Below are 7007 nucleotides of genomic sequence, written 5' to 3'. Positions count from 1 at the left end.
AAAAGGTGCGATACCCAGTATGGGCCTGACATACACGGTGTACAGTGTCTTGAATGATTCCTTACTAAGGTATCGGAATGCTGTTCTCAGGTTTGCCAGGCGCCCATATGCTGCAGCAGTTATCTGATTGATGTGTGCTTCTGGAGACATGCTCGGTGTTATACTCACCCCAAGATCTTTCTCCTTGAGTGAGGTTTGCAGTCTTTGGCCACCTAGCCTATACTCTGTCTGTGGTCTTCTGTGCCCTTCCCCTATCTTCATGACTTTGCATTTGGCAGGATTAAATTCGAGAAGCCATTTGCTGGACCAGGTGTCCAGTCTGTCCAGGTCTCTTTGAAGTCCTGCCTGGTCTTCATCAGATTTAATTCTCCTCATTAACTTCACATCATCTGCAAACAGGGACACTTCTGAATCCAACCCTTCCGTCATGTCGTTCACATATACCAAAAATAGCACTGGTCCTAGGACCGACCCCTGTGGGACCCCGCTCGTCACAGGTGCCCACTGTGATACATCATTACGTACCATGACTCGTTGTTGCCTCCCTGTCAGGTATTCTCTGATCCATTGCAGTGCCCTTCCTGTTATATGCGCCTGATGCTCTAGCTTCTGCACTAATCTCTTGTCAGGAACTGTGTCAAAGGCCTTCTTGCAGTCCAAGAAGATGCAATCAACCCACCCCTCTCTCTCTTGTCTTACTTCTGTTATTTTATCGTAAAACTCCAGAAGGTTTGTGACACAGGATTTGCCTTCCGTGAATCCGTGCTGGTTGGCATTTACACTCCTGTTCCGTTCCAGGTGCTCCACCACTCTCCTCCTGACAATCTTCTCCATAATTTTGCATACTATACACGTCAATGACACAGGTCTATAGTTTAGTGCCTCTTTTCTGTCTCCTTTTTTAAAAATGGGAACTACATTTGCCGTCTTCCATACCTCAGGTAGTTGCCCAGTTTCCAGGGATGTGTTGAAGATTGTGGCAAGTGGCACGCACAACATATCTGCTCCCTCTCTAAGGACCCACGGGGAGATGTTGTCCGGTCCCATTGCCTTTGAGGTATCGATGTCCCTTAGCAGTTTCTTCACCTCCTCCTCATCTGTATGTATGTCGTCCAACACTTGTTGGTGTATTCCTTGCTGGTGTCCCCATCTGGTCTGTCCCCCCAGAGTCCTTCCTGTCTCTACTGTAAATACTTCCTTAAATCTCGTGTTGAGCTCCTCACATACCTCTTGATCGTTTCTTGTGAGTTCTCCACCTTCTTTCCTCAGCCTTATCACCTGGTCCTTGACTGTTGTCTTGACTGTTGTCTTGACTGTTGTGTGTGTGTGTGTGTGTGTGTGTGTTTGTGTATGTGTGTGTGTGTATATGTGTGTGTGTGTGTGTGTGTGTGTGTGTGTGTGTGTATGTTTGTGTATGTGTGTGTGTGTATATATATATATATACGTGTGTGTGTGTGTGTGTGTGTGTGTGTGTGTGTGTGTGTGTGTGTGTCGAATTATGTGTGGGTTTATTATGTGTCTGAAAAGTAGGTGGCTTGTGCTTGGAGTGTAATGTGGATTCTCAGTTGTCGCTTGTGTCCACAACCTCTTGTGACCTGACTCCCACCCTCCTGAGACTTACGCTCACCTACTTACAATGTTGCCAATGCTTGACCTGCTTATAGTTAGTTAATCGCCTTGTTCAATGGATTACCAATTGCTATTCCTTATTGAATACTTGAGTGCCTATTCTTTATCGTGCTATGAGAGTTAGACCATTCACATTCAGCTTGGCGGTTAATTGGAACCTGGAACCCCACACCCAAACAACCACTCATAGGTGGATACAGTACTTGTAGCGCAGCTGTAGCAGCCTGTAGATTCAGCTCGATGTGACGTCCTGGCGTAGATCCAGCTCGATGTGACGTCCTGGCGTAGATCCTCCTCAATTTCTTCTCGTTAATAATGTACCCTATTCACTGTATTTCTCTCACTGGTCACACGATTGTTTCACTTTATTATCTTTCTTGGGTGACACTTGACAACGTCGCCTTACCACCCACACTAGCCTGCCCACTCTGCGCCACAACGTTTTTATTTTCTAGATCACTTACAAAATTGTGGCTCTCCCCACACTTATGTGGCTCAGGCAGATTAAAAATCACTTCTAGAAACCATACCCCCGGCCGGGATTGAACCCGCGGTCATAGAGTCTCAAAACTCCAGCCCGTCGCGTTAGCCACTAGACCAGCTAGCCACAATAAGATTTATCCAACTAGGTATATTTCTACACCATAGGAAGGGTTCAATCCCGGCTGGGGGTATGGTTTGTTTGCAATCGTGTCATTACGATTTCTTGAATCACTTCTAGGATTGTTCACTACCCTGACACTTAGCAACCTTTGCAGAACACTTGGGTAGCCCTCAAAAACACTCATATTCCCGAAGCTCGAAAGGCGTGTCTCGCGCCCTCGCTGTCCCTACTGTGTGTGTCTCAGACAATTTTCGGCAGTAACATTTACGACACCTCTGGAGTGATGGCCCCACGGAGCAGCTCAATTCCAACAATTTTCACACGTCTGCACAGACTTGATGCCATAATGTCACATTACCAATCACCCAAGTGTAACTGGTCAGTTGCGACTCACGTCTCCCCACGCAGCCGCCTAACTAGCGAATGGGACTAGCAACCGAAACTTACATTCACTACTGATACTCCTACTATCACTACCTCGACTACTACTGCTACTTCTACTACTGCTACTATTACTATTGCTACTACTACTTCTACTACTGCTAATACTACTCTTATTAATACTTCTACTACTTCTACTGGTACTACTACTACTGCTGCTACTACTACTACTACTACTACTGCTACTACAACTACTACTAATACTCCTACTACTATACTACTGCTTCTGTTACTACTACTACTATTTCTACTGCCACTGCTTCTCCTACTACTAATACCGTTACTACTACCACCACCTTAAGCACGGGAACTGTAACAACTTTACAAAGCTTTAGAGAGCGAAACGTTGCTACAATAAAATGTCACGTTTAGCAAGAGAATTGTGGGATGCGCCTCTCTCACTACTGCCGTCCAAGCGGATTCCCACCTTATTTCTGAACGTTTTAAGGGTAACTTCCGGCAACCAGAAAAGCACAAAAGCCAGGATTCTGGATCCTGTAAATAGCGTTAGCTATTTATGTTCCATTTAAGAGTTATGTCACCTTGCAGTGGTGGGTCACCTTGCAGTGGTGGGTCACCTTGCAGTGGTGGGTCACCTTGCAGTGGTGGGTCACCTTGTAGTGATGGGTCACCTTGCAGTGGTGGGTCACCTTGCAGTGGTGGGTCACCTTGCAGTGGTGGGTCACCTTGCAGTGGTGGGTCACCTTGTAGTGATGGGTCACCTTGCAGTGGTGGGTCACCTTGCAGTGGTGGGTCACCTTGCAGTGGTGGGTCACCTTGCAGTGGTGGGTCACCTTGTAGTGATGGGTCACCTTGCAGTGGTGGGTCACCTTGCAGTGGTGGGTCACCTTGCAGTGGTGGGTCACCTTGCAGTGGCGGGTCATCTTGTAGTGATGGGTCACCTTGCAGTAGTGGGTCACTTTGTAGTGATGGGTCACCTTGTAGTGGTGGGTCACCTTGTAGTGATGGGTCACCTTGCAGTGGTTGTCACCTTGCAGTAGTGGGCCACCTTGCAGTGGTGGGTCACCTTGCAGTGGTGGGTCACCTTGCAGTGGTGGGTCACCTTGCAGTGGTGGGTCACCTTGTAGTGATGGGTCACCTTGCAGTAGTGGGTCACCTTGTAGTGATGGGTCACCTTGCAGTGGTGGGTCACCTTGCAGTGGTGGGTCACCTTGTAGTGGTGGGTCACCTTGTAGTGATGGGTCAAATTGAAGTAGTAGGTCACCTTGCAGTGGTGGGTCACCTTGCAGTGGTGGGTCACCTTGCAGTGGTCTGTCACCTTGCAGTGGTGGGTCACCTTGCAGTGGTGGGTCACCTTGTAGTGATGGGTCACCTTGCAGTAGTGGGTCACCTTGTAGTGATGGGTCACCTTGTAGTGGTGGGTCACCTTGTAGTGATGGGTCACCCTGCAATGGTGGGTCACCTTGCAGTAGTGGGTCACCTTGTAGTGATGGGTCACCTTGTAGTGGTGAGTCACCTTGTAGTGGTGGGTCACCTTCCAGTGGTGGGTCACCTTCCAGTGATGGGTCACCTTGCAGTGGTGGGTCACCTTGCAGTGGGTCACCTTGCAGTGGTGGGTCACCTTGCAGTGGTGGGTCACCTTGCAGTGGTGGGTCACCTTGTAGTGATGGGTCACCTTGCAGTAGTGGGTCACCTTGTAGTGATGGGTCACTTTGCAGTGGTGGGTCACCTTGCAGTGGTGGGTCACCTTGTAGTGGTGGGTCACCTTGTAGTGATGGGTCACCTTGAAGTAGTGGGTCACCTTGAAGTGATGGGTCACCTTGCAGTGGTGGGTCACCTTGCAGTGGTGGGTCACCTTGCAGTGGTCTGTCACCTTGCAGTGGTGGGTCACCTTGCAGTGGTGGGTCACCTTGCAGTGGTGGGTCACCTTGTAGTGATGGGTCACCTTGCAGTGGTGGGTCACCTTGCAGTGGTGGGTCACCTTGCAGTGGTGGGTCACCTTGCAGTGGTGGGTCACCTTGTAGTGATGGGTCACCTTGCAGTGGTGGGTCACCTTGCAGTGGTGGGTCACCTTGCAGTGGTGGGTCACCTTGCAGTGGTGGGTCACCTTGCAGTGGGTCACCTTGCAGTGGTGGGTCACCTTGCAGTGGTGGGTCACCTTGCAGTGGTGGGTCACCTTGTAGTGATGGGTCACCTTGCAGTAGTGGGTCACCTTGTAGTGATGGGTCACTTTGCAGTGGTGGGTCACCTTGCAGTGGTGGGTCACCTTGTAGTGGTGGGTCACCTTGTAGTGATGGGTTACCTTGAAGTAGTAGGTCACCTTGAAGTGATGGGTCACCTTGCAGTGGTGGGTCACCTTGCAGTGGTGGGTCACCTTGCAGTGGTCTGTCACCTTGCAGTGGTGGGTCACCTTGCAGTGGTGGGTCACCTTGCAGTGGTGGGTCACCTTGTAGTGATGGGTCACCTTGCAGTGGTGGGTCACCTTGCAGTGGTGGGTCACCTTGCAGTGGTGGGTCACCTTGTAGTGATGGGTCACCTTGCAGTGGTGGGTCACCTTGCAGTGGTGGGTCACCTTGCAGTGGTGGGTCACCTTGCAGTGGTGGGTCACCTTGTAGTGATGGGTCACCTTGCAGTGGTGGGTCACCTTGTAGTGGTGGGTCACCTTGTAGTGATGGGTCACCTTGCAGTGGTTGTCACCTTGCAGTAGTGGGCCACCTTGCAGTGGTGGGTCACCTTGCAGTGGTGGGTCACCTTGCAGTGGTGGGTCACCTTGCAGTGGTGGGTCACCTTGTAGTGATGGGTCACCTTGCAGTAGTGGGTCACCTTGTAGTGATGGGTCACCTTGCAGTGGTGGGTCACCTTGCAGTGGTGGGTCACCTTGTAGTGGTGGGTCACCTTGTAGTGATGGGTCACCTTGAAGTAGTGGGTCACCTTGCAGTGGTGGGTCACCTTGCAGTGGTGGGTCACCTTGCAGTGGTCTGTCACCTTGCAGTGGTGGGTCACCTTGCAGTGGTGGGTCACCTTGTAGTGATGGGTCACCTTGCAGTAGTGGGTCACCTTGTAGTGATGGGTCACCTTGTAGTGGCGGGTCACCTTGTAGTGATGGGTCACCCTGCAATGGTGGGTCACCTTGCAGTAGTGGGTCACCTTGTAGTGATGGGTCACCTTGTAGTGGTGAGTCACCTTGTAGTGGTGGGTCACCTTCCAGTGGTGGGTCACCTTCCAGTGATGGGTCACCTTGCAGTGGTGGGTCACCTTGCAGTGGGTCACCTTGCAGTGGTGGCTCACCTTGTAGTGATGGGTCACCTTGCAGTAGTGGGTCACCTTGTAGTGATGGGTCACTTTGCAGTGGTGGGTCACCTTGCAGTGGTGGGTCACCTTGTAGTGGTGGGTCACCTTGTAGTGATGGGTCACCTTGAAGTAGTGGGTCACCTTGAAGTGATGGGTCACCTTGCAGTGGTGGGTCACCTTGCAGTGGTGGGTCACCTTGCAGTGGTCTGTCACCTTGCAGTGGTGGGTCACCTTGCAGTGGTGGGTCACCTTGTAGTGATGGGTCACCTTGCAGTAGTGGGTCACCTTGTAGTGATGGGTCACCTTGTAGTGGTGGGTCACCTTGTAGTGATGGGTCACCCTGCAATGGTGGGTCACCTTGCAGTAGTGGGTCACCTTGTAGTGATGGGTCACCTTGTAGTGGTGAGTCACCTTGTAGTGGTGGGTCACCTTCCAGTGGTGGGTCACCTTCCAGTGATGGGTCACCTTGCAGTGGTGGGTCACCTTGCAGTGGGTCACCTTGCAGTGGTGGGTCACCTTGTAGTGGTGTGTCACCTTGCAGTGGTGGGTCACCTTGTAGTGGTGGGTCACCCTGCAATGGTGGGTCACCTTGCAGTAGTGGGTCACCTTGTAGTGATGGGTCACCTTGTAGTGGTGAGTCACCTTGTAGTGGTGGGTCACCTTCCAGTGGTGGGTCACCTTCCAGTGATGGGTCACCTTGCAGCGGTGGGTCACCTTGCAGTGGTGGGTCACCTTGCAGTGGTGGGTCACTTTCCAGTGGTGGGTCACCTTGCAGTAGTGGGTCACCTTCCAGTGGTAGTTCACCTTGCAGTGGTGGGTCACCTTGTAGTGGTGGGTCACCTTGTAATGGTGGGTCACCTTGTAGTTGTGGGTCACCTTGTAGTGGTGAGTCACCTTGTAGTGGTGGGTCACCTTCCAGTGGTGGGTCACCTTCCAGTGGTGGGTCACCTTGCAGTGGTGGGTCGCTTTCCAGTGGTGGGTCACCTTACAATAGTGGGTCACCTTCCAGTGGTAGGTCACCTTGCAGTGGTGGGTCACCTTGTAGTGGTGGGTCACTTTGTAATGGTGGGTCACCTTGTAG

Source organism: Cherax quadricarinatus, chromosome 14, assembly GCF_038502225.1.
Source record: "Cherax quadricarinatus isolate ZL_2023a chromosome 14, ASM3850222v1, whole genome shotgun sequence".
Classification (NCBI taxonomy): domain Eukaryota; kingdom Metazoa; phylum Arthropoda; class Malacostraca; order Decapoda; family Parastacidae; genus Cherax; species Cherax quadricarinatus.
Note: the sequence above shows the minus strand (reverse complement) of the source record.